The sequence below is a fragment of the Anomalospiza imberbis genome, chromosome 2 (assembly GCF_031753505.1).
Source record: "Anomalospiza imberbis isolate Cuckoo-Finch-1a 21T00152 chromosome 2, ASM3175350v1, whole genome shotgun sequence".
Classification (NCBI taxonomy): Eukaryota; Metazoa; Chordata; class Aves; order Passeriformes; family Viduidae; genus Anomalospiza; species Anomalospiza imberbis.
In genome coordinates, this window is record NC_089682.1 from 3,705,963 (window position 1) to 3,732,851 (window position 26,889).

A 26,889-nucleotide genomic window follows, 5' to 3' on the forward strand; every position below is an offset into this window, starting at 1 on the left:
TTGGTACACCCTGTCCATGGGGAATTTCCCTCACCCTCAAAACCACACCAAACCATCAGCATCTCATCATCCCTTCACACATCATTCCCCTTGGATGCTGGGCTTCCAGCCTGCACCGTGTTTGGCCAGCAGTGCCCCTTCCATCTTCAGTTTGCCACTTCACAAGCACCTCTGGGTTTTCTCCCAAGTTCCTCCTATGTTCCAGGGCAGATTTGTGGAAAGAGCTCTCAGGGATTTCATTACCCTCTTTAAAGTCTTCTTAAAGCTTTTGTCCTTGCCGGGAGAGCTGCAATAAATAAATGCAGGAAGGAATACAACAGTGAATGCTGAGAACACCAAAATCCCTCCTGATTATTGTCTCCTCATGTCACTCCTTCACCTGCCAGCTGCTGCCCTGCACTTCTATTCCTAAATTTTTTTTGGGAAGGGTCTTCTCGCTCCAATATCTGGCTGTAGTAGACCCAGTCCAATGGTGTCCCAGTTTCTGACTGGTGCCCTAGACAAAATCTAACAACAAATACCCCAAAGCCATGGCAGACCATACTGGAAAGTTGAATTTGATAGAGAGTGGCTGCAGGTGGTTTGCAGTTGACCACAACCTGGCCCTCTCTGGGTTGTCAGGGTGGTGATATCAGCTCATTTCCCAGCAAGAAGAGGTGTTAAAAAGACAACAAAATTAGCTTCAAAATAAGCTTGATGGCATTTTCCACATGTGGAAAGAAAACTCATCTTCTAAGGTGGCTCCTTTGGTTTAGAAGTAAAATACTCATGGAGGGCAGTGGAGGGAAAGGAGCCATAAAGATTTCAAGGAACATTTCAAGAAGATTTCAAGGAAGAAATCTTCCTTATTTCAAGGAAGATTTCAAGATTTCTAGCCATAAAGATTTCAAGGAATAAACAGAAAACCTGAGTTTTCAAAGCCCTTGAACATGGTGCTGCTAAGTAGAAAGCCCATACGGAAATCCAGCAGTAAATAAAACATCACCCTTTCCTGGTTTCAGCCTGAAGCAGCCTACACTGGTCAGCAACTTAAAAAGGTCAGAAAGTGTGAGCACCTCCCCTCGTTTTGCAGGAGCTGCCTGGCCCTGCAGACCTGTGCCTGTAAATAGAGGACAAAAAGCAGCTCTGAAGAAGGACACGGCCACTAAGAAAAAGCCCTCTGTGTGTAGCAGCAGTAGCAGCACTGGAGCTGCTCAGAAGGCAGTGCTCTGTATTTGTGTTTACATATTGATTGTTTTGAAGCCTCTTTCAGTTCCAGGAATGGGAGACTATAAAAAATGATATATATATATATTTGTGGTTTGGCACCCAAAGAGAGCTTCAACTCATGCATCATCGCTGTCTGCCAACATCTGCAAATTATTACATGTTGGTTTGGTTTGGGGTATTTTTTTTAAGCCTCAAACTACAAAACTAACGTCACTCGGTGGTTGCACCTACTGCCGAGGAACAGGGTGGGACTTTGGAAAGGGATTTTCACCAGGGCAGGTCACTGAGTTTACTAATAAACAGGATTTTATGGTAATGCCTGCTGCAGTAGGGAGCAAATTCTAGCTAAATAAAACTCAGAAAGAAACTTCAGTTGGTTTTCAAGAATGACTGGCGGGTGAAGAACATTTACTTTTGAAACCACCTTCCAGTGAAAACGTAACTGCACCGTGGCGTGATGACACCTCACCCTGTCAGAGGAGGGAAATGATCTGCACAGAGGGTTTTGGAACCATCTGTGTGAGCAGTGGGGAGCTGGCAGAGCCTGGAGCCCGAAACCCTTGGCAGTGATCCGTGCGCAGAAAAACCCGGTGCCAGAAGAGCTCACCACAGGCTTACACAAGCCCAGCAGATCTCGTGACCAGCACACAGCAGAGCAGATGTTGTGCACAGGGAACCATCCCTAACCAGAATCTGCCTCAGGCACAGCTAGGGAAGGAAGCACCATCCTGGAAAATTAAGCCACAGCTGCCAGGCAGCAGCAAATTCTTGCTCAAAATGGATCAGGTGGCATCGAGGTGTCAAAGTCAAACCTCATCAGCCTCAGCAAATGTAGCACAGGTTTTTGGTTTTTTGGTTTTTTTTTTGCTATGAACAAACAGAGATAGGCAAACAGGAACACTGTGACATGAACTTCTTGCAGGTCTAGTTTCAAGATCACAACAGCAAACCCCACTTCTGCATGGAAAAGTGGTGCTTCATGAGGCTGGGTGTGTGTTTGCAGAGAGAACAGGCATGGTCACAGCACAGATGGGTAGCCAGAGCTTATTTGGATTGGAGTAGAAAAGAAGATCTAAAAACTACTGATTAACAAACTCAAGTTCAGTCTCTTTTTCTTTAACTGTTACATTTCAGGCTCCTTTGTCTTCATTGCCATTTTAACTTTGAATGGAATCTGTCTGCAGCATAGACACAGTGTTAGCCTGGCATGAAACTAAATTCATTCCCTGGTTGATCTTGCAACTGCTTCCCAGGACAAATTTATCCTAAAGCTTCAGCAGGCCCACAGCACTGCAGGTTGTTGTTCTGCTTGCTGCAGGCAGCAGGCCCATGAGAAACACCCAAGCCGCAACAAAAGGTCTGAAAATAGAAAAATTAGAAATGCAAGTTTGCAAAGCCCACGCTTTGTAATCCACAGTGAAACAGCCGAATCTGCTGTAGGGGAAGATGTAGAGGCCAGAAACATTTCTTCATGGCCATGACTCCACCAGCAGGAGCCATAAAAGGTTTAAACATATTTCCCAGAGAAGCTGTGGATGCCCCAACCCTGGAAGTGTCCAAAGCCAGGCTGGATGGGGCTCTGAGCAACCTGGGATAGTGGAAGGTGTCCCTGCCTATGTCAGGGGGTGGAATTGGATGATCTTTAAGGCCTATTCCAACCCAAACCATTCCATGATTCTAGGATAAACATCAAGAAGCAGCTTTCCTCTTCAGGAATATTCATTAATTAAACCTAGACCAGGACAGTGATCCTCTCCTCACTTGCCCTGGACTGCTATTTTGTCCATCCAGTTTCAGCAAGGTTTCCTCTTTCACTCACAAGATGAATCCCAGGTCAGCACAAACAGTCAGACACCTTCAAATCCCCCAGTTTCTGGCTGCTCTTTTTTAAAGCTAACACAGTGATTTTTCCATGCCAAACCATGGAAACCCAAGCTACTTTCCCCAGCTCCTGCTGAAGGTGAGGAGGTTTTTCTTAGTCCACAAGTCACTGTGTAAATGGCCAGGTTCATCCCTGTAACAGAGCTGGCAAACACGTGCTGCCTCTCAGCTGCCACAGCTCAAAGTCCAGCTTATTATTTAATAAATAATCTTGAATGGGTGAGTCATAAACCAGCCTGCTTTTCTGCTACGGGAATAGTAGCTTTTGGGGAAGGAGCCACCAACTTTTCAGCCTCCTGCAGCAGGGCTGGATGGAGCCCTTCACATTTTAAACCTGAAATCCCATGTGGGACAGGCTGTGTGACTCCAGTCATCTCACTCCCTTCAAAGAGAAATCAGAATAAAATGAAAATATTTCAGACCTGCTCTAACACTCATGTTTCTCAGTGCACTTGCTCATCTTCTGCAGCATTGTGGTTCCTATCCCTTTTTTTTTTTTTTTTTTTGAGTTCTCCCTGAGATCTGCAATCTCAGCTTTAAAAGTCACAGGAATTTCCCCTCCCCACCCCCTTAAAACTCCCCATTGTTTAAATTCTCCCTCCCACACAACCTGACTGCAAACAGATGGTAAAATTTTGTGTGATGCTGGATGCTGTGTACAGTAAAATCCCCTGTTTGCTGCAGAGGCATTATCAGTGATTTTCCACAGGATTCCCATGAAATCCAGCCTGTGTTTGCTGTGTGGCAGGGGGGACAGAGCCTGTCTGGGCAGGGCACTGGGACACAGGGTGAGCACAAGCAGTGATGGGTGACAACCCAGGCCAAAGGGGAATGGGGAGGGCTGTGGGAGAGCTCCTGCGTGGCCACGGGGTGGGTAGAGGGTGCTGTGGCTGCCCCGTGCATGGAACTGCTCCTCAGGATGGTGGAGACGGGGCCTGGGCAAGACCTGGCTCTGCCCACTGGCCTTTCTGCCCTGCTCAGGGGTTGCTGCTCTGTCTTTCAGTAAGGGATGGGGGGGAAAAGTATCTGGAAATCCCAGCTGGAACAGCCAAAGAGATCTGGAAAATCCTGGTTCCCCTGCTGAGACGACTTGGAGCTGGGTCAGGATGCTGACAAAGACAAAGCAGAAAGAAGCAAATGAAGAGTTAAGCGAAACTAATCAGGAGATGAACAAAAATAGTCCTACACGTCTGATACACCATAAATCCTGTTCTTCAGGGAAACATGAGTGCTTTGCAAGTCTGAACCATCTGCTAAGACCTTTCCCCAGTTGGATCTGGAGGCCAGGCTTGCTCACACAGTGTCCATCAAGATAAAACCCCTCTCAATCTGGGTCACTGGGGCTCAAGCCTGGAGCCTGGGCACAAGGAAGGAGCCCAAACGCACGTCCCCGAGCTCTGCAGGGTGCAGGCAGCCATTGACCCAGGTCACAGCAGCACCCACACAGTGACCTGCCTCCCTGACACCTAATGAGGGCCAAGCTGTAATTTGTTCAAAGCTGGTGATTTTCTATCAGCTCCAGCAAGCTGAAGGGGCTGAACCCATGAGCTCACACGGCTTGGCGTCATCTAGCTGTGCTTGCGGCACCAAATGAATGAGCTCCTGGTGCCCTGTGCTTCAGCCATGGCAAAGAAAGCTGGAGAAATAGCACAGCAGCACTGTCCTGTGGGCAGGGTGGGGGTCAGCCTCTTTTTGCAAAAGGAAATGGAAGTTCCAAGTTCCTCAAGTTCCACCAGGGAAGGTCCAGGTTGAAAAACAGGAGGAATTTCTTCAGTGAAAGGGTTGTCAAGCATTAGAAGGAGCTATCCAAGGAGGTGTTCAAGAAACAACTGGATCAGAATTCTAATTTGGTTGAAAAGTTGGTGATCCATGAAGGCTTGCACAAGATCATTTTGGAGTCTTTTCCAATTCTAACCATTCCATGAGTCTGTGCTTCCTGGTCAACAAAGGTGCTGCTAGGACCAGGTAGGACAATCCTGTTCCCAGGTCTGTCTCTGCCAGATGTGCCCATTCTCATTCTCCAGTTCAGTGCATCTCCTCCAAGCCAGCACAAAAAAAAAAGAATAAAAAATAAATTCCAGTTTTCCCCCACGCCGCTTTTACATGCACACTCCATTCCACGCTTCCCATGGGGCGTTTCCCACTGGATCTGCTCTGTTGTAAACTCCAACAGATGGTTGCCAAAAATAATTATATCCAAGACAAACAAACAAAATAGCCCCAACAGCATGGCTGGAGTTGGTGTGGTGCAATTGTCGTGCAATGTGGTTCGCTGACCGCTTCATCGCTCCCCTGTCATTACTGGTAAATTATTCAATCTTTTATCAAGGAAAATGCTTTAAACATGCAATCATCTATTGTTTATCTTGTGTTCTAAAAGTGTGTGTGGCTGTGCCAGATATGTCCTAAATTCTTTCATTTTATCTGCCCAGTTGTACACAGACGCCAATGTAAATAAGTACAGGTACACACACACCTACGAGTAAGGTAATGGATCCAATCCTCTTCTGATTTTTCTCTTTCATCTCCAAGGAAAGAGAAAGGCAAAAAAAACACTGTTCCACCTCCACTGTGCTCACACTATCCCATCGCCACCAGCTTGCCCTGCTCCAGTTCCAGTGGGGATTTTCCTGAGCAGTGTGGGACTGGGATGTTTTTTAGCACAGATTTACCGAGTGACCTCAGTGACCGGCTGGCATCAAGGCTTTGAGGGGTGAGTTCCCAACTGGGAAGGTTTGCAAGGGAATTATCTGTATAAATGCACCACTAAACTGGAAAATAAGAGATGTGGATATCTTGGAGCTGAACATGTGTAGCAGCGTTGCTGGAGATGGGGATTCCTGGCGGGAGTAAAACCTGTTTTCTACTGGTTACTCAGGAGGGCAGAGCAGGTGGCACTGGATCCTCTGTGCCCAGGCTGCTTCTCCCCCTCCCTGCCTGCTTTGAGCTGCCCAGGAGTGATGTCTCCTGGAGCAGCAGGCATTGCTTTCCCCTGGGAGCAGCTCCCAAACACTCCAGCAGCTGGAATCATCACCCTGCTTGCAGAGGTTAATGGGACGGGCGGATTTCCAAGTGGGAAGCTTTGCCCAAAAGTGGGTTAGCAAGAGGGCGGGGAGGAGACAGGCGCTTGCAAAAACAAAAATTCACTTACCCAGCAGTTGTGACTGGGCAAGGCCACTCACAGTGTGACAGAGGCAAAGCCCAGCGTGACAGATGTTATCTAATATGGGGAAGTGGATCAGGTCACTCATCTCCAGTGAGGATCTGCTGCCCTGGCACGGTGCTGGTGGGGATCCTGCAGTGAGGGGTGTCCTGTTCAGGACTGGGCATTGTACTAAGGAGCAGGCTGTCCCCCAAGCAGGAACATGAAATCAAAGAATGGTTTGGGTTGGAAGGGACCTTAAAGATCGTCAAGTTCCAAGCTGTAGGCAGGGACATCTTCCACTTGAACAGGTTGTTCCAAGTCCCATCCAACCTGGCCTTGGACATTTCCAGGGATGGGGCAGCCCCAGCTGCTCTGGGCAACCTGTGCCAGGGCCTCACCATCCTCACAGGGAACATTTCCTTCCTAATATCCAGTGTAACTCTAACCTCTGGCAGTGGGAGCCATTCCCTGTGTCCTGTCCCTCCATGCCGTGGAAATTGTCTCTCTCCAGGTTTCCTGGGGCTCCTCCAGGCCCTGCAAGGCCACACTGAGCTCAGCCCAAAGCTTCTCCTGGGCAGGTGAACAATGCCAGCTGTGCCAGCCTTTCCTGCCAGCAGAGCTGCTCCATCCCTCTGCTCATCCTGGAGCCTCCTCTGGGCTCTCTGCAGCAGCTCCAGCTCCTCCCTGGGCTGGGACAGGGCTGGGGCAGCTCTGCAGGTGGGCTCTCACCTCTGGGGGCACAGGGACACAGTACCAATCCCTTTCCTGCTGGTCCAGGGCAGGGTTGGTTTCTGATCCCAGCACACACAGAGAGGGCATGTCCAGCTCTCACCCACCAGCACCCCAAGTCCATCTTTTTTGCAGTCCAAATACCAGGGCTCAACTTTTATTTATGCCAGGTGTGAATAAAGTCACCTCATCTACTTCCATCCCATTCCTAATTGTGCTTCTCCACCCCAAGACACCTTCCCACAACCCTTTTTATTCCTTCTCACTCAAGTTCATCAGAACATACAGGATGGGGAAGCACCACCACGACCTCTCTGCAGGTCACTCACACCAGCAGAAGGGGAAAAAATCCCCACCAGTTCTTGGAAAACAAGGACTGAAACTTCTCTTCCAACACGAGCTGGCTGCAGCTGACACTGAACATAGAATGAAACGCAAAGTGCTTTTCTCTCCCTTGACAAACGCTGCTGCTCATGTCTGCTCAGATCTATTTCAGGCACCGCTGCTTATTCCAGGCAAATCTCAGCTCTGTGTAGGTGGGGCAGGGATGATTCAGCAGAGGAACCTGCATGGCTAGAATTGCTCCATGCCTATGGAAAACACAAGTTTTGTGGACCCCTTGCTGGCCAGTTGACAGAAATCTCCCCTTTTTGTCCTCACAAGGTGGTTCTGCTGTAACCAGCTGCTCCTCCCAGCAGTGCAGGGGGTCAGTCCTGCAGTCTGGATTAAATAAAAAGTGCCACATGACATGACAATACGGATGTCTGTGTGGTGTTTTACTTCCATGGGGCAGCATGAAGCTTTCCACACCTAAGAGTCAGGGATCACAGCACTTTGGTGATAGATCCATAATGTTTATTTAGGTGTATCCATATATTTACATAAAGAATATTTAATAGAAGTAGGAAAACCTACTTATGTAATGCCTTTTGTACCAGGAAACCAGTTTATGAGTTTGATCAATCTGTTAGATTTTTACATCTTGATTATTAAACCAAATTAACTGCCACTGTTACACACAGTTCTTGCATGAGACATATCACACACACAGATATACACCCACAGATACACAAATATTTACTCCTGAGAAGAGCTGACCTCTATTAACGCACAAAGATTCTGTGCTAGTCTGATTTAAATGTCACATTAAAAAAAAAAAAAAAAAAAAAGTAAAGGGAAAACATGCTGCAAATAGCCATTATGTCCATGAAAACATCTCATTATCCAAAATGGAGTTATGTTTAAAAGTGTCTTGTTTATTTAAAGCTCAAGTCCTAGAAATAAATTCCACATTTTTCATTCTCTTCAGATAAATACTCAATTACTTAACATGTTTATGGCACTGGAATGAATACTGGAGTGTTCTGTTGTTTTTTTTAAATTTTTTTTTTCAAAAAGTGTTGCAATGACAGCCAAAGATTTAGTAGCCATTTTATTTGCTTGAGTTGACCTCATAGGATGTGATCTTGGAGAAAGACAGGCTTTTAGCGGGGCAGTGATTTAAGACATTGAATTCATTGCAAGATAAATAAGAAGGAGTCACCCTATTTTCAAATCTCTATTTGTGCCTATATGAGGTCTCCACAAGGAATAAAATTACATGGATCAAGAGGCATGCAGCTGACTTGTCACGGGGCACTGCAGGAGAAACTCTCCCCCAGCTCAGTTCTCATTAGCTGTGAAGGGCTGATGCCTGCAGTTTTTGGATGGACTTACAAAAGAGTTGCTTTTGCCATTAATGTCACAGGGTCCAGATGTGAGGAGATGAGGAGCAGACTCCTCACCACACTGCAGCTCTGGCAGAGGCTTCCAGCTGACAAAAAAGCCTGAAAGCACAGGGTGGTGCTTCCAGCATTTCAGGTCTTACACATCAGGAATTCCACCAAACTGCTCTGAGGGTCTTCTGGCCACACTGGCAGGGAAGTTATTCCTGTGTTTTCCACCAGCTCCTTTTCTGCAGCACTTTGTCAGGGTTAGAAAAGTGATTCTCCCCTTAGATGCTGACATGCTGTAGCTATTTACCTTCCATAATAAAGATCAGAGAATCAGAGGATCCTGGAATCCCCAAGGTGGGAAAAGCCCTCCCAGCCCATGCAGTCCCAGCTCTGTCCATGCCCACCTTGTCCCCAGCCCAGAGCTCTGAGTGCCATCTCCAGGGGACACCTGCAGGGATGGGCACTCCAAAGCTCCCTGGGCAGCCCCTGCCCAGGCCTGAGCAGCCTTTCCATGGGGAAATTCCTGCTGCTGGCCAAGCTGAGCCTGCCCTGGCCCAGCCTGAGGCCGTTCCCTCTCCTCCTGTCCCTGTTCCCTGGAGCAGAGCCCGACCCCCCGGCTGTCCCCTCCTGGCAGGAGCTGTGCAGAGCCACAAGGTCCCCCCTGAGCCTCCTTTGCTCCAGGCTCAGCCCCTTCCCAGCTCCCTCAGCCCCTCCTTGTATGACCCCCTCTCTAAATATCTCAGTAGATCCAGCGCTTCCCCTCAGGGAATCACAGAACTGAGGATCAAACATACCTGTGCCAACCTGGGCTCTGGCGCAGAGCATTCCCAAAAACACTGAGGTATTTGAAGCCCCTCTTATGGCTCATGCCTAAATGTGATGCCAACATCTCTGGGAAAATATGTCTACTATGAAATTGTGGTGGTTTTGTGAATTCACTTAAAAAACCAAGATGGGCAAAATCAAATTAAAAAAAAAAAAAACACAATAAAACTATTTTCACCTTAGCCTTACACTCAGGAAGGGAAGTTGTCACCTTAGGACATCAGCAGCAGCCCTAAAAATGTGTGCAGAGGACGGGACACCAGAAGAGCCATCGCTGGCCATGTCCCCAGCTGCTGGAGGAAGCAGCCAGCGAGCACAAACCCTCTCCAGTCAGCCCTTCCCCTCACTTAAAATTCCAGAATAATGAACACTTCGCACAGAAGGGAAAATTTTCAGCTCTGACTCATGGGATTATTACTTTTTGTTTATAAGACACACCCACTAATTTGACGTTGGATGCACGACGGCTCCATCACGAAGCGCGGGCACGTGACAGGCGCTGGGAGCACTGGTGCTGCACAGAGCACAGCTGGATTCACCCATCCTGCCTTCCCTTGGAGTCTCCTTGTGTGGCAGGCACATTCTTCTCTCTCTCAGGATTTTTTCATAGAGGAGCACAGAGAGAAGAAAGGGAAAACAATTTCTATTTCTGCTCCTTGTTTTCCCCATGTGGAATGGGTTTGGAGAATTGTTCACCTGGGGTGATTGCTTGGTTGGATTCTGGTGAGGATTGTTTGAGCTGATGGCCAATCCAACCCACCTGTGGCTGCACTCTCAGAGAGGGTCACGAGTTGTGGGTTAGTTAGATATGATAGTTAGAAAAGTAGGTATGTAGTTTCAGTATCTCCTTTATATAGTATATTAATGCTTTATAGTATAGTTATAATAAAGAAATCATTCACCTTCTGAACTGGAGTCAGACATCAGCATTTCTTCCCACCAGGTTCACCTACATTTACAATATCCTTGGAGCTCGGGGACAGGCCCTTAGCATGCCATCAGGCTGTTCCTCACCGCTGGAGACAGAGCTGTGTTAGGAAAATTCATCCACAAACATCAGAGGTTTATGTCCACAAAGGAGCCAGAGGAGTCCTTTTACTTTATTTGAATAAAGGGAGAGCCCATGGGGCATTTCCCTGGGGTCTCTGAAATTTTTGGAGGATGCAGCCTCCTTTTTATCCTAATTTCCCAGCCACATTTCCCTCTCTCTTTCCCCATTGCCTGAGGTACTTGAGAGGTACAGACTTCCCAATACGCCTGATACCAGAGATTTCCCTCTAATGTGTAACCCTCCCTTTTAATGTTTAATTCTTATGGAATTTAGGGTTTTTCCCCATTGTTTCTTTCATCTTTCAATGTCCAATTTAATTTATCAGCAAACCTAAAGCTTGTTTGTAAAAGCATATATATTTTTCCATTCATCAATCAGTGGACTCCTTCCCATTGTTTCTTTTATCCCTCAGTGCTAGTTTTATCCACCAGCAGACCCACAGCTTGTTTGTAAAGACAAATCCACTATTCCTCTCAGCTGGCAGCACATGGAACATGAAACACAGGGAAGTTTAAGTATTGCAGCTCCAACGCAGGAACTGCAAACTGACTGTTCCTGCTCCAATGCAGGAGCTGCTTCCCTCATCCCCAGCACCTCTTGGATCAGTGGGAGGCTCAGCAGGCCCAAGGCTCCACGGACTGCAGAAATAAATCCCAGCTGACATTTTGCTCCTGGTTTTCCATGCAGCAGGATCACAGGGGATGCTGCAAGCTGACTCAAACCAGAGGAATTGCGTAACTCGCAGCCCCATGCACTGACGGGGATGGCTCCCTCCTGCATCCAAATCCTCCTTCCAACACTCAGGAAGAAGAAAAGGACCCTCAAGTGGGTGTGAAGCTTTGTGCTGCCAGAGAGTAAATGAGAATCAGGCCTGACAGCCTTTAAACAGCACACAGCAGTGCAGAACCAGAGGGGAAGGCTGTCCAACTGAAATACCAGGGATTTAGGCAACCAGAAATTTGGAAGCAACAAAAAAAAAAACGGTGAGACCGAGTCCAGGATTGATGCTGGCATATCTGCCAGCCCCAAAAATAAGCAATAATAATGAAAAGACGATGACCCACAGTTGAAACTTTGAGGTTCCAAACCTTAATCCTGACCAGTTAATTTGGTTTATTAACTCTGCAGGCATATTCTGGTCACTAGTTTGAGCTTTGCCCCAAAAATATGAGATCTAGAACCAGGCTTTGTTGGGACCAGGGGCTCCTGGGCAGTCAGTCACCTGCCTGAGGTCCCAACACACAAACCGTGGCTCCCAGGATGACCAGGAGTGCTGGGTCCTTGGTGGGAATAAGATTCTTATTTGTGGGAATAAGATTCTTGTGGGATTCTTCTTCTTCACTCCCACTTTCCAACCCCACTTCCCAATTTCCCACCCACAATCAGAGGGCAGAATGCCACCTGGTGAGCTGTTCTTCCTCATCCTTTTCCTCCTCCTCCTCCTCCCTGCAGCCCCCCAAGCCTCCCAACCCTGCCCCACTGCAGGGGGACGCACAGCAACTATCCTGCCCCCTCATTTCTGTTACAGTTCCGGCAGCAGCTCCCCAATTTTCCTGCTCACTTCCAGGCTTCCATCACTGCAGGAGTCACTGCTGCTTGCCTGGGAGCTGCTCCCACCCCAGGATGCCCATTTTGGATCAGATTTTTCCACAGAGCAGGGCACCTCAGAGATCCAGGACACAGGCCAAGGAAGCAGGCACAGCAGAGCAATGGGAGCCCTTGAAAGTTGCATCCCTGCTGATCCCATTTCCACAGGAGGGATTTGGCAGGCAGAAACAAGATTATGGAAGGGACACGAGCTGCTTTGTGAGGCCTCATCTGATGTAACCACTGCACTCTTGATATGGATTTTTGGTGCTAATCACAGGCTGGCAGTAGTTGGAAGGGAGGTTTGCCCACTCTCCCCAAAACCAAATTCCTGCAGGCATGTCAGGAATCTCCCGATTTTTCTTTTCTCTCTTTTTTTTTTTTTTTTTTTTTCTCTTTCCCAAACCCAACACAAAGAGAACAGGTCTCACTGTATTTTATTTCTGGAAGCTGGAGAGATTATTGAAGCCATCCTTCACAAGGAAGGAGCAACCTCAGCAAAATTAAAGAGGTCCCTCCTCTCCTGAGAGGCCCGAGTGTAACAGAGATGCAAAAAATGCCTCAGTGAATATGTCTGCAAATAACAAACATTTCTAACCAGACATTCACCTTTGGCCATGATGTGGCATCATAAGAGAGCAAATAATGGAGCACCAGGGAAGTTAAACCAGCATTTTACAGGGTCTTATTCCCGGGAAATATGCTGGACAAGCAGGGAAAAGAGGCAGGGTGGAAGATGCTTGGAAACCCAAGCACAGCCAAGGCAGCAGATCCGGGCTCAGCTGACCTTGCTGTTGTAGTAAAATAGGAATGACACCTTGCACAGGTAATTACAGCCACTTAAACCCTCATCTGCGTTCCACACAATGCAGCCAAGGAATAAACATAATTACCTCCTTGTCTGGAGCTGCTGCCCGGGTTAACCTCCCACCAGCCTCAGTTAAAATGATTAATATTTAAAAACCTTAAATCCACTGCTAAATCCAGGGTTTAGCAAGTCCCCAGTGGATCCCTACCATGCCCAGTTTTGTTGTGGAGGACCAGCAAAACATCCCAAAGCCCAAACATCCGAACAATCAAATTTACAAGAACATGTAGGACAAAGGGGAATGGCTTCAAACTGACAGAGAGCAGGGTGAGAGTGGATATTAGGAAAAGTTTTTTACTTTGAGGGTGGTGGGGCCCTGGCTGCCCAGAGATGTTGTGGCTTCCCCATCCCTGGAAGTGCCCAAGGCCAGGTTGGAAGGGGCTCTGAGCAACCTGGGATAGTGGAAGGTGTCCCTGCCCATAGCAGAGGGTAAAACAGGACATCCCTTAAGGTCCTTTCTAACCCAAACCATTCTGGCTTTCTATGAAAAAGGGGGTCAAAGCAAGAGCAAAGCAAGGTTAAAAAAAAAAAAAAAAAGAGAAAGCTTCCTGGAAGGAAACCAACCTATACCTTCTGTTGACTAAGAAAAAGGGAGTTTTGCAGTTTCTTTGGGATAATTCTCTGACTGCTCCTAAGTCCAGCCAGGACTGATATACAGCAAGAGCCCAGCTGGCAGTGGTTGGGACAGAGCAAATACTGGGAACTTTCCACCCCATGACTTTCTTGTGCTGATGCAAGTTGGTGCAAGACCACTGGAGCTGGTGGAGGTTGTGTCTATTTATATCCCTGGAGGATCTGGCTGATGAATCAGCCCCTGGCTGTGGCTGGAAAATACTGCCTCACCGGGAAAATCCCGCTGCCAGTGACACGAAATCTCAACAGCGAGGGAAAAGAGTTTTCTTCCAGCTCCTGAGCAAATTCACTTCAAATCGGGTAGGGCCCGCAACAATGGGAGCTCACTCCAGCCCTTCCAGGGCTGCTCAGCTCAACTGAGGCTGTCAAAACATTTCTGATGGGGTCCTTCCTACCGGTGTTTCTTTTGTCTCTGCCTCTCCTTCCTCCAGGCTCTTATCTGCCTGCACATGTTCTGCCTCACGAGAGGAGGACCATAACAAACCCTGATTTATGGCCCGCTTGGAAAACGCGATGACGTCCAGGGCTCCCTTTGAATTCCTTCACGTTTGCAAAGTTTAGATGTTGTCCCAGGAGCTGCCAAGGAGTCCAGAGCAGGAAGTCAGCAGGAAAAAAAAAAAAAAAAGAAAAAAAAAGGAAAAAGGAAGATAAGGGGGCTGCTGGGGCTGGGACAAATCCCCTACCATGTGTTTTGTTTTCATGCCTTCTCAGGGTTTAAAACTGGAGAAAGAAAGGCTCCTCTTCAGCTTCTTGTTCCCCTTTTCCTTATCCTAAAAAAAGGCAGCCTCGAGCAGAAGTGATTGCTTTCTTAATGAAAATTAGGCTAAGGGAAGGAAGGTACCTGAAGCACAGTTTGCATTTGATATTAAGTCTGTTTTTTAATTAAGTTGGTAACGATTCCAGAGCCCTGGTTAAATCAAATCCCCAACCAGGCTGAAAAATCCCAGGGATTGGGAGCTGCCCTTGCACTGGTGAGGTGCAGTGGGGACCTTTGAGGAAATCAGCCCTGCACACAATTCCTCCTTTCCCACAAGGGGACAGCTGACACATGGGGCACCTGCACCCCACAAATCCCCCAAGCTCTGCCTCACCAGGCCAGGAGAAAGGAGACATCCCTTGGATTCATCACAAAATAAAATCAGGGTGATGATATCAGCTCATTCCCCAGCGAGCAAAGCTGTTAGAAAGACACCAAAATTAGCTCTGAAAGTAAGTTTCGTGGAATTTATTGCATGACCCTCATGTGACAGGAAAACTCATCTTTTGTCTCTATTCTGCACTCAAATAGCAAAGCTGCAGCTCTGCACTCAGCAGTAACTTGCTCTGGGCCGTTCTGCCAGGCTGGGACAGTCAAGTGCCTCTGCTTTCACCTGGTGGTTGGGCTTTTTTAGAAGGTGGAGGGGTCTTTTCTGAGGACACAGTGTGTGGACACTGGGCCTTTTCCCAGTGCAAACCAAATGATAACTTGACCTGGAGCTGCCATATCAGTGCACTCACACTGAGGCATTTATGTCCCTGTGACCAGACCATAAAACAGAATTCTCCCCATTTGCCCTGCTCTCCCAGCCCTGCAGGGCCACAACCCCAGCAGTGCTACAGCCTCTGCCCCACTCACCTCACCAGGAGCAAACCGAGGGCAGAGATCCCTCAGGACACTCTGCAACAAGAAAAATTAATGGATCCCCCAGGGAAGCATTCTGTGGCTGAGGCTCGAGAGCTTGTGATGCCTTTTTGGGCTACCTAAAAACAGAGGCCAGGCAAAATTAAGGGAGTAAAAAGCAGTTCTATTTATTGAAGGGCCTTCAGGTGCATTTAGGGCAGACAAAGCTCCCCCAGGGGCTACACCCAAAGTGGATATGGGTTTTCACACTTTTATAAGTTTGGTCCATTTGCATATTGGGGGTTAACCTTCCAATTACAGCTTCAGGTAATGAAGTTATTTACCCCAGGTTTGCTCCCCCCAAACTCACTTTTGTTTACATTTCTCAGGGCCTGAGACATTGAGGTGTCCTGGATTCCCAGGCCTGGAGAGGAATTGTGTTGTCTGGCCAAACTGGGAAAGCAGCAGCTCACACTGTATGGAGTTTAGAGCTATACACTGAAGAACTGCAGGTTTACAAATACATGAAAAACAGAAAAGCCAAAATCCTGAAGCATCATTCGTGGCACCCAGTGTCACACACACTTGGTGGCCACCTGCCACTTCGCCTGATGTAAGAGATTACCAGAGGTACACTGACAGATACAACTGGTCTCAAGAACCCCTCAGAAAATTAGAGGGAAGTGTGAAAGAAGTGAAGCACGAAGCGCTCTTTGGTACAGAGTTTTCTTTGGAGAGCAGATTGTTTGCAGAGAGATGAAAAGCATGGCAAACACGCTGACAATTTGTGAATATGCATCCGTACACATATTTCCAGCCGTGCTCACGCAGCCTTCCCTTCCAGCTCCCTTGCAGGTCCGATGAATCACAGCCTGCAAACAGCCCCACTCAGGCAATAGTCACGCTGAGTGGCTCATGACTAACCCCCCCCAAGCAGGAGTTTATTCACAAAGTCTATGCAAATGGCAAACACATCTGTAAGCAGCGGCAGCAGCACTTTACTCCAGGATAATTTGCAAACAAGAAAAGGGGTTAAGTCTGTCACGCTGATTGCTTACAGAAAGTAGATCACTCAGCCTTAGTCATTTGCATCTCTTTCTGGATTGCAAATCCTCCTGGCACAGAATACAGCAGGCCCTTTCATTTGTTTTCCTGCTCCTCGTCCTCCAGATGTTCAAGTCAGACTTGTTTTCTGCAGTTGTTGGGTTTTAAAAATTTTTTTAGGAGTTCTCAGCCAGATAATGAAACCTACTACATTCAATACTTTGCAATATTCAAGCTCTGAAAACTCAAATATATACTTGATTTATTACTTCCAGTAGTCAATCACATAAATGCATTAAGCTTTTCCAAAGAAGAAATTCATAGAAACATATCACAGAATGGCTTGGGCTGGAAGGGACCTTAAAAATCATCTCATTTCACTCCTTCCACTATCCCAGGTTGCTCCAAGCTCCATCCAGCCTGACCTTGAACACTTTCATGGATGGGGCATCCACAATTTCCCTGGACAACTTGTTCCAAGGCCTCACCACCCCCATGGCAAAGCATTTCATCCTAATTTCTTATCTAAATCTACCCTCTTTCCATTTGAGATTGTCACATGAATATTCTGCTTCAGCAGCAACACAGGGTAAATACTGGAACCCATCTGCAGAATGAAACAGCAATGTAAATTACTTGTTTCTCAGCAGCACAATTAATTATTCAGTAGGCTCATGTTCAGTGGGCCCTGTGAAAATGCCTATGCTCAGACTCTAAAAAAGCAACTATACCCCAAAAATACCTTCTAACAGGTCAGAACCAAAACCAAAAATATCCATCCTCAATGCCCCTTGAGTGAATAAGTGCTTGAGTATCTCATTTGATGGACTATTGCCCACAGCACTCCACCACTGGACCCCCAAATTTCAGAATCACCAGTTCTAATGTCACCTCACGCAAAGACCAGCTCTTAAAACTCCTTTCCTTTGGGTCTGGAATGGTAATAGCTGCAGTGCAATAATAATGGGTTAATTTAGGCAGGGATTTAACTCAGGGCTGCTGTGCTGAGCTCCTGGAAAACAGAGCGTGGAGGAGGATCCTCCACCACCAGCAGGAGCAGGTGAGTGAGCAGCAGACACTAAATTTGTGCTAGGTGTGGGTAAAATCAATAAGCCACAGAGCTGGAAGGCTGAGTGCACCCCCACTCCTTTGGCTGCCTCTCGTGACTGCTGAGCCTGCTCCTGGTGCTGCTCCATGACACCTTTCCCAGTGTTTTCTCACAGCTTGACTTCAGCATTTTTGGATTACAGGCTACCTGTGCACGTGCTATCCAAATTCAGTCTCCGTGTCCTCCTGTACCGTGAAAAGTACATTTTTAGGAGCACATTTGCACTTTACTCTTTGATTGAAATCTGCTCTCCAGAACCTCTGTAGACAAAGAATTCCTCTACACACTGCTGTCCATCCCATGATTTACTGTGCAGGAAGTTGCCCCTTTCCCTGCATTTGGGATGTTACCAGGAACAAGAAGTGAGCCACTCTAAAGAGTTGCTGTGAATATTCTGTATATCTTTCAATTCAAGTCCCTCACCTTGCCAATGTCACAAAGGAATAGCTGTGAGCTTCCTTTGATGCTGACTTGGTTAACAATCCCAAAGGCTGAATGGGATAAGTAATTCCCATGTCATTCTCACCACATCCTCACCATCAAAACTGATGCCTTGGGAAGGCTGCCCTAGAGCAGAGGCTGGACAGAGGTAAAGAATAAAGCAGGGATTTATCAAAAGGATCTCCTCCATGGATCCACCTTGGGCAGCACCAGAGCCCAGCCAGGGCTGCACCCAAGATGAACCCAAATGGTCCCAAAATGCACGAGCGCTCCCGGGGGCTCTCACTGGGATCAGCTCTGCTCCATTGGCACATTGGAGTTCATTGTCCCATTCCAGCTTTAGCCCATGCAGTCCCATCCTGCTTGTTTTTCTCTCTCCAGTCCACGTTGTTTGTGCTCTTGGGCTGAGATTTGGATCATTTGTCCTTGGTGCCCAGCTGGAGAAGGAATTGTTTTGTTTCCCTGCCCTGTGAAGAGAGCTCACCATCCCTTAATATGAAGCCTAGACCCACACTCCAAAGCAGTGTGAAAAACATAAAAGCTAAAACCTGAGGTATCACAAAAGCTTGGAGTGGCAGAGGATGAGGTTTCCAGGTAGAAGAAGTTCATGGAAAGCCTGTACTCCTGATCCCTCTCACTGGATTTCATTTCAGAGGTTTGGCAATAGTAAGTTAATGCCTGATAGCTACAGCAGACAGCTGGCAGTTTTTCTGGCTTTAGGGAGCAGGGATAAAGGCTGCATCCAACTTTCAGGATGCCCTAAAAATGTTCAGGCTGGTGTGAGCAAGAGCTGCTGCCTCATCTCACTGACCCTTCCCCAGTAGCATCTTCAAAAATAAGCAATTCTGCCCCACATGAGCCTCCTTCTCCTTAAGGACTCACTTTTAATTACCAACTACTAAATAAAGCCATTTTCACTCGTTTCAGCCACCAGAACACATAGTGTAACACATTAGATAATGTAACACATAAATAATCTGGCAATATAGACACAAGGAAAGGGAGATGCTGACTTAGACATGGGTGTATTCTTTTGGAAAGGGTGCTACATCCTTACCGTGAGGTAAATCCTACATTATGTGACCCAAAAGTGGCCATAAAAAGGACTGTATATGTACTAAACTTTTTGTGTATGACAGGTTTATTAAAAATCAGAAGTAATAAGAGCAGAGTGTTTATTTTCTGCTACTCCAAAAATGTAACTGTTGTTACTCCCGATCCACTGACATAAACAGCTTTTCCTGCTTGTCGTTGTTCCTGACTGGTTTGAGTATTTGGAAATTATTTTGGACTTGTGTGATGTAGCCAGTTAGACCTGATGATTTGATCACGTGTACTTCTCTGTCCTTCTTCCTAACTAAATCAAACAGCACTGGAACACCCAGTTCCACCCCTGCCATGGCAGGGACACCTTCCACTGTCGCAGGCTGCTCCCAGCCCCAGTGTCCAACCTGGCCCTGGGCACTGCCAGGGATCCAGGGGCAGCCACAGCCTCTCCAGCCACCACCCTCACAGGGAAGAATTTTCCCCCAATATCCCATCTAACCCTTTCCTCTTTCAGCTTAAGGTCATTCCCTGTGTCCTGTCCCTGCATTCCCTGGAAATTGTCTCTCTCCAGGTTTCCTGGGGCTCCTTCAGGCCCTGCAAGGCCACATTGAGCTCACCTCAAAGCTTCTCCTCTCCAGGTGTGTTGTCACAGGCCCTCAGCTGGGGAATATCTAAATATCTAAATAAATATCTAAATATCTAAATTAGCATTTACTCCATGATTGCAGAAGGCTGATCAATTGCTTCATCATATCACCTTATACTACATTATACTATCTTTATTAAGAAATTCAGTAACCTTTACAGTTAGTCTGATACAGCTTTGACCGAATTGGTCAATCAATCCAAACACCATCCACTGTCCAATTAAGAAATCACCCTTTGGTAAACAGATCTCCATGACACGTTCCACATGTGCTCAACAGCAGGTGCAGCAAGTGGAGATAAGAATTGTTGCTCATTCTTTTCTCTGACCTCCTCACAGCCTTCCCCAGGAAAATACCTGGGAGAGTCTGTGCCTGCCCTGTGTGCCCAGAGAGCTGCTGCCACCCAGGTGAACAATCCCAGCTCTCCCAGCAGAGCTGCTCCATCCCTCTGAAGATCCAGATGAAATCCTTGCTCAGAAGGAGGGCTGCAACCATGCCGTGTGTCAGGGTAGTGCTGTGGAGATGGGATGGAAAATGCAGGACCCACAGAGTCACAGAATGATGAGGTTGGAAGAGACCTCTAAGATCATCAAGTCCAACCTATGCCCTAACACCTCAACCAGACTACAGCACTAAGTGCCACGTCCAGTCTTTTTTAAAATACATCCAGAGATGGTGATTCCACCACCTCCCTGGGAAGACAATCCCAGTACTTTATTATTCTTTTGGTGATTTTTTTTCCCTAATATCCAATCTATACCTTTCCTGACGTAGCTTGAGGCTGTGTCCTCTTGCTACGACCCAACAACTCCAAACCTCCTTTGGTCCTGCCAGCCTTTGTGTGCCAGGGAATTTGCTGGAGCAGCCGGGCTGGCCATGGGGACACTCACAGCCCGAGCCCTGGGCTCTGTTCTGCATCTGCTCCTGCACACAAACAACCTGGGACTGTCACCGAGCAACGGGGACATGCGGTAATTTAGGAAATGACCAACCATTCGTGTGTGTCTGCAGGCTGGAAAATGCATCCGGGAAAGGTTAAATCTGCCTTTGCAGCAGCACAAAAGAAACGGGAGGGAACAACGAGCTGGGTGTGGTGCTGGAAGGAGACCGGTGCCCCTGCTGTGCTAAAAGATGCTGTGGAGTTTTAACTTTTTTTTTTTTTCCTAGGGTCAGGATTAGATGTACGAGATGGTATTTCTTGTTTGGACTCAGATGTTTATTAGTTCTTATTCATATTACACTCTCACAAACCCTGAGTTGTACAGCACTTCAACAAACTAAAAATGGAGCCGTGTCTCTCTCTACAAAAGGCTTTTAAAGGATAAACTGTCCAATTAAGAAATGACACTTAAATTATTTTTAACTTAATAATCAACTACCCGTGGTTTGTAATGTGAACTTTTTTATGTAATTACACAATACTACCTAAACCCATGAAGAAGAAAGTGAAGAAGGACTAGATTCTGTTTTAAAACTTTTATCTCGTTTTTTATATATTACTATATTCTAAAGCTTTAAACCCCAAGTTTTCTGTTATGTGATATTACACACTTCAAACTACACACTTATAATTATTCAAACTTATTCAAACTACACACTTATAATCTTAATTTCATCATTGAGTTTTGGAAGCCTTTTCTACGGCTTCAGGTCAAGTGCAATGAACTCTTGAGAATCAGTGCCTGTCAACACAAAAAGTCTAAAATTCTCAACAGTCAAAGTTCTAACAAGATGCCGCCATGTAAAATCTCGTGTCACATCCTGCAATGCACCTATCATGCTACAGTAAAATCTGGAGGTTGGGTTTTGTTTGTTTGTTTGTTTTTAAATTTAAATCAAACGAATTCTGGAAGTAAATGTCTTCAGATTCCTCACTTGATGGATTGTTTGGCAGTTGATACAGAAATAAAACCTGAAGAAGCGGTGGCTCTCTGTTTTATGTGTGTTCAGGGCCTAAACTGGCAGTCACTCATCTCATGCTTATTTTTAAAAGGATAAATATCATCTCTGATCTGAAGTTTTCCTCAAAGACTCATCAGTGAGGGGGGAACCAGTGCAGCTTGTGCTGTTTCAGGCACCAGCAAAGCACAGTTGATACAGGCACTGCTTAAACCGTGGTTCTGCTCCCACTGGAATTCCCTGCATGCCCATCTAGCCAGGGATGGAGATGGATCATTAAACAGCTGAAGTCCTCTCTGGAGGACAGGGAAAAGGGATTTGTGCAGATGCAGGGCAGGATCTCTGTGTGACCACAGCCCAGAGCAGAGCCAAGCTCCCACCTGGGATGTTCCCCAGGTAAAAATACACGTGTGTCCAGCTGTGAGCCTGCTGGACTCACCTCCTTGCAAGCAATATGTTTTAAAGGAGGAAATAAAACATGCAGCTGAAGGCACGGAGGTGGATGTGGCAAGATGCAAGACAGGTTCACCACGGGACAGATTATTCTTGTCAAACCTGGTATCTGATTTTCTAGAGATCAGATCTGCGATAAACTTTTCCTCTCTCAGTTCCAAAAACGCTGCAGGGCAAGGTATGGGTTTACATGGAGAAGGAGGAGGCTGAGATGGGCAAAACTAAAGGGATGGGGCCTCAGGCAGTGGGGAGAAGAGTCAGCAACAGAGGCTCCTTCTCCAGGACTGTTTCCAAGGCTGATCTGACTCAATAATTTTCCTCATAGCCTTGGCTCTGAACGTCAGCATGGGCTAATAAAATTTGCTGATGTCACAAAACTGGGAAGCAGCTTCAATTCAGAATGTTAGAGCATGTTACAGTAAGACCTCATGATCCAAACTATCAGAAAAGGGAGGAAATTCAGTAGTGCAAGGTCGTGCCTTTGGGAATTACTGATTTTTTTTCTCCAAGCAAGGAATTCATCACCTGGCAGCAACAGAGCTTTCTCCCCTGAGGAAAGGGCAGTTAGGAATGATAACAGGATGCAGATGTGAAGAGGGAACTTCAGCCTTAAAATGCTTCCAAAGAGGTGCCTCTGTTAGGGATGCCCTAGGGAGGGTTGAAGTAATGCCACTGTACAAGCTTTTGGTCAGATTTCCTTTGCAACTGCAGGTACAATTCTTGCTTCCAATTCCCAGCATGAGCTCCCAAGGGGCATAAAATAGGGGTGGAGAAGGGTTATCAGGATAACCAGAAGAGAAAAGGCTGCATCACCAGGATACTTTGGCTAAAAGCTTTGCCTTGGGGAAAGAGCAGAATAAAAACTCAAAAGGGTTTAGGGTGGAGCTCAGGGAAAGGTCCTTCCCCCAGAGGGTGCTGGCACTGCCCAGGCTCCCCAGGGAATGGGCACGGCCCGAGGCTGCCAGAGCTCCAGGAGCCTTTGGACAGCGCTGCCAGGGATGCCCAGGCTGGGGTTGTTGGGGGTCTGGGCAGGGCAGGGGTGGGACTGGATGGGATCCCTGCAGGTCCCTTCCAGCTCAGGATATTCTGTAATCCCATAATTCTGTAAGTTAGGTGTTCCCTATAAGTGTGCCGGGCAGAAACACTTGGGAAGAGCTGCCAGGATAATTTCCTCATAAGAACATATGAATGCACACTGGCCATCCATTTATTTAGGCTGTAAATTAGATGGAATGTTTAAATCACTGGGATAACCAGATCTAGGAAAAGGTTTCCTATGGGATCACGAGTCAAATAATCCATCTACTCTTTGATGAGATAGAAAAGGGAAGGATATACCCAAAGCATGTGATGCAACAATTCTCTTGTAATCCCTTCCTCTGTCCTAGCTGACTCTTCCTCAGTGCTATCCATCAATAACACAAGTGATAAAACTTGGAGCTTTGAAGCTCCAACTTTTTCTCTGCTTTCAAAAGATAATTGAAGGCAGTTGCAAGCCTTACCCTGCCTGCAGAGGATTGCAGAGTGTGGACTCAGGTTTCTGAGTATAAATTAACACACAGAGTATGCAAGTGAGATTTAAAAGGCAGGTCCAAACCACTTATACTGAAAAAACAAAAAAAAAAAAAAAAAAAAAAAACAAACAAACAAAAAAAAAAACCACAAAAACAAAACCAAAAAAAAACCCCAAAAAATGACTACAGCAAGGTCTAAAAAACCCTGTTGAAAGAACTGGGAGTAGTAGACTTCAAATACTTTTATGTTGCATGCTGTCCTTGGTCTTTTACCACAACAAATTTTGAGCACAACAGATTTTTCCCGTTCACCACTGAGTCACCTGCAAGAGGCTCAGAAGTTGTTTCCCATCTGTCTGCCTGCATTGCTCCGGTTCCACAGAGCCCTACAGGTGTATGGTGGTGATAACAGCTATATAAACCAGTTTTAGAAATTTCCCCCCATGGACTCACAAAGGCTTGAGTGTCTTGGCCTGGCAGGTTTGGCAGGTAAGGTATTTTTCCTTGTGCAGCATTCATTTTTTTGATGCCTACAGCACTGTCCAACAAGAGGGAATTGCAGCGTTTTTCATTCTTTGGAAATGTTCTATTTAAAATAATTACACTCAATTATTATCACTCAACAACTGGGACTTCCTGCCCTAAAAGCTCTTTGTTTGTAAGTCATCACCCACCTCTCTATTAGTGAATTCTCCAGTAATCCAATGTATTTGAGGACTACATGGAATGGCATGATTAATGCCTCCTGCTCCTATTTTCCCACTTTCCTGGTAAATCAGGAATGAGAAGCAGTCAGAGCATCTCCACCTGAGCACAGTCCAGCTCAGGGCTCCTCTTTTTTTTTATTGTATTTTCAGCATCCAGCCCTGCTTTCCTCACACCCAGCCCCACCCAGCCCCTCTGGAGTCTTGCGAAAATTGAAAAGAAGCCAGTTTCAGTTTTTCTTCCCTCTCTCAAAATTCCCTCTCTTTCATCTTGGGCTGAGTCATCTTGGAAGACTTTCCTACACCCCTCCAGCAGCCTCCAGGCTCGCTCTCCTCACACCTTGCCAACCCTTCAGCACTCCAGGCACTGCAGCTTTTGGATGGATGAGCCAGTGACTCCTTGAAGCACATTACCATTCATGCTCCTCACGCTCCCCTGGAAGCAAGCTCTGCCTTATCCCCGTGGATCTTGCTGCTGGAGATCAGAGCCCAGAACAAGCAGCAGTCAACAAAGTCCCCAGGGAACACCTCAGGTGTATTTTCACACCGAGCCTTGCATCACCTCCCAGCAAGCCCGCACACACACGTTCCTGACTCCAATTCCAAGCTCAAAGCCAAGCTTTCCCAAAAGGTTTGAATTCAGAACCATTTTTGTTGTTGTTGTTGTTGCTGTGCCTCATCAACATCACATGCAACCATCACTTTGTTGATGGTGTTGATTTTATGGGGGGAAAAAATGTTTTATGTTAATGCTGAGAGCCAGGGCTGGTGTGGGTAGGCAGACAGAGAGATCCATCACTTTCCAGATACTAAACCACTTTTTTCTACTCGTTCAGTGCTCCACAGTGCTGTAACTAAAGCCTTGCTGTTTTTCTCCCTCTGAAACATGTCTCTGTCTCCCTGTCACTGAAGTGAAGAGGATTTAGCCCCAGGTGAGAGCAGCCAGGAGAACAGGAGTGCAGTGACAGTGCCAACAGGAACATGGCCAGAGGGGTAAAGTTGTCTCATCCTTTGTGATCCTCCGCACAGACAGCTTTTGAGGCAGCAAAACAACACTTCTCATGTCCCTGAAGTGGTGCGAAGGGGGTGGAGGGAAGGCTTTTCTTCAAGGGTTCTTCAGCTGGCCTTTGAAGGAGACCTGTCTTATTAATACTTTCCTTAAATGCTCTGCAGCAGCACTGAAAAAAAAAAAAAAAGAAAAACAACACTTTTTATTCCACACATAGCTGCCTTCAAAGAAAGATGGTTTGTGGAAAGAGGAAATAGCTTTTCTTAGGTTCCTTAACACAGCTGGAAAACACAGGTGAGGTTTTGGGCACAGAGCCCTTTTTATGGCTTCTTTCTCCTATAATTGCTTTAGGATGTGTAACGGATGTACAGCACACCTACAGCCAAAAAAAAAAAAAATTCCCTCTGAGAATATCAGCGTGGCTGTGAGCTTTTCAGCAGGACCACCCTTTCCATTTCTCTGCTAGTCTGCTGAAATGAGGAACTGCTGAATTCCAGCCTGCTGGAAGGGTGCGGGTCATCTGGACAGTGCCAGGGGAGTGCAGGCACTGCCCCAGCCTGGCCTACAAAGCAAAGAGTAATGGGCATAAAGGGATGGTTTTCCCCATCCAACCACCTCAGCCTCTTTGTAGACTCTCTAGGTTGAAGTCATTAACAAATCATTCTCAGACACCTCTTACAATGCAAACAAAGGAGCCTCGAAATCTTCCAGAGGTGGTTCCTCATGCAAGCAGAGAAACAGAATTAACATCTTGGCTTTCTCCTCGAATATTTCATCTGAAATATTCTGAAAACAAGTAAATCTGTTGAATTGAGCTGAGGAACGAAACACACTGAAGCCCTTCAAAAGCACTCTGGGAAAACAATGGCACTTGCAGTGACTTTCCTCCAGCACATCAAGGAGGAGCGAACAAAGGGCCGATTTACGGGGCGCCTGAAGAACGGGCTTATTGTTCCTTTATTTCCTACACATCCCCACCCAAACAGGACCGAGCCCTTCCTCCTAACAACACCAGGCCGTGGATGTCTCAGCTGATGTGTCTGTGCCACCAGGCAGGAACGCCAAGTGCTTTACCCCGATTGCTTAACAAGCACTGAGCCAGAGCTGTAACCCCTTGGCAAATATGCAGGGGTGGGGGGGTTTAAGCCAAATTTGCATTTAGGTGTAAAGACGTGGCTCTGACTTGTCTCCACGTTTGAAACCTCATTAATTTTGCCTTTGATTCATTCATTCAGTTACCTGTTAGCATGTACCTTGCTGCATGCTGAAACTTGACCTCCAAGGGTGTTCAAAGCCCAGGCAGGAGTGCTGGTTTGATCAACTTCTCCTTAAACAACAAATTTCCAGTAAGACTAGAGATTTCTGCCAGATGACTGTGGCAGGAGCTGCTCTGATGTCCCCCAGTGTCGGCTGTACAGCTTGGCCATAAATCACCACCCCACAAAGGCTCCTTTCCAGGTCAGGGCTTCACCTCTGGCCCCAGTGGCTGCTCACTGAAGCTGCTCCATCCTCCAGGAGTTTCCAGGAGGAAAACATCAGACGTGTGATCACCACCAGCAACTGCTGCTGCTTTTGTGATGAACTGGGACAGGAACTGTCTGCGTGCTGCCTGACACAGTGGTGGCCTAACCCAAACCCACCCGACAATAAACTGCAGCTGCAGCTCCAGGAATCCTGGACACCCTCACTTCTGCACTCTGCCCATGGTTTCCAGCCTGGTGGGTAAGTCTGGTGGGAAAGTAAAAGCAAATGAAGGCAGAAAAAAAAGACAGCTACCTCT

The 26,889-nt window shown here is 46.8% G+C and overlaps 1 long non-coding RNA gene across 1 annotated transcript; it reads right to left on the minus strand.

The window, feature by feature from the left end:
• Positions 1 to 26,889, minus strand: LOC137468153 (uncharacterized). Its single transcript, XR_010995780.1, has 4 exons — positions 26,750 to 26,889; positions 15,259 to 15,383; positions 14,039 to 14,219; positions 1 to 286 (listed from the first exon to the last, which is right to left on the minus strand). It is a non-coding gene; the product is annotated as an uncharacterized lncRNA (long non-coding RNA).